Genomic DNA, 1,426 nt, shown 5'->3' with positions numbered 1-1,426 from the left:
TGTGAGTTCAAGGCCAGCCTGGTCTAGAAGAGCTAGTTCCAGGACAGGAACCAAAAAAGCTACGGAGAAACCCTGTCTTGAAAAAAAAAGAAAGCCGGGTGGTGGTGGCGCACGCCTTTAATCCCAGCACTTGGGAGGCAGAGGCAGGCAGATCTCTGTAAATTCAAGCCAGCTTGGTCTACAAGAGCTAGTTCCAGGACAGGAACCAAAAGCTACGGAGAAACCCTGTCTCGAAAATCAAAAATAAATAAATAAATAAAGTTAAAAGTCCGAATGCATCACAGAACTTTTTAGTCCCCCCAACTCAAACACTACTCACCACTGACCTCCTTTCTTTGCCTTCTCCTAGAACCCAATGCCACTAAACTACTTTCTGTTTTCCTAAATTTGCTTACTTTGGACATTTCATAATAATGACCCCACAAAAGAACCTGCGAGCTGCATATTGGTGCTCCCAGTACTTGGGAGATGGAGGCAGATCTCAAGCCTGAGCTATGTGGGGAAACCCTGTCTTTTGGGGGGGGGGGTTCTGCCCTGGAACTTGCTCTGTAGACTAGGCTGGCCTTGAACTCACAGAGGTCCGCCTCCTGGGTGCTGGGATTAAAGGTCTGTGCCACCGCCCACCTGGCCAAGACCCTGTCTTAAAAGAACAAATTGTGCCAGGCAGTGGTGGCGCACGACTTTAATCCCAACACTCGGGAGGCAGGGGCAGATCTCTGTCTGAGTTCGAGGCCAGCCTGGTCTACAAGAGCTAGTTCCAGAACAGGCACCAAAGCTACAGAGAAACCCTGTCTCGAAAAAACAAAATAAACAAACAAAAGAACAAATATGTATCATACAATAAATAATCTTCTACAGCTGACTTCTTTCAAGGACTAGAACATTTTTAATAAAGTTAATGTGGATTGTAGCAGGTGTTGATACTCTATTCCTTTTCGTTGGCAAATGAGTTCCTCTGTACCAGCCTGCTACTGTTGCTTATCCATTCAACAGTTCAGAGACTCTGGGATAGCTTCCCCTACCAGGGAACGAAGGCTCCTGTGAGCACTAATGTCCAGGTTTTCCATTCTCTGGGGTGTCTGTCTGGAATGGAACTGACCTATGGTAACCCTACATTTAGTCATGGGGTGGTCCAACTATCTGAGTACAGATGGAAGCCGAGGAGCATGTTGGAAATCTCCCTCTATAGTACATATGGAAGCCGAGGGAGCATGTTGGAAATCTCCCTCTATAGTAGAATCTCCATTCATCTCATTTTCTCCCCCCCCCCTTTTTTTTGTTTGTTTTTTGAGACAGGGTTTCTCTGTAGCTTTTGGGGCCTATCCTGGAACTAGCCCTTGCAGAGTGTAATGCTTTAAGACAATTCTGAAGCCATTTCTGACAATTCTGAATCCTCTCAGCCTCTGTGCCATAGTGCTTCCCCTCC

Source organism: Microtus ochrogaster, unplaced genomic scaffold, assembly GCF_000317375.1.
Source record: "Microtus ochrogaster isolate Prairie Vole_2 unplaced genomic scaffold, MicOch1.0 UNK18, whole genome shotgun sequence".
In the NCBI taxonomy this organism is placed as follows: Eukaryota; Metazoa; Chordata; class Mammalia; order Rodentia; family Cricetidae; genus Microtus; species Microtus ochrogaster.
The sequence above is the reverse complement of the archived record's forward strand: the minus strand, read 5'-3'. Positions refer to the sequence as shown.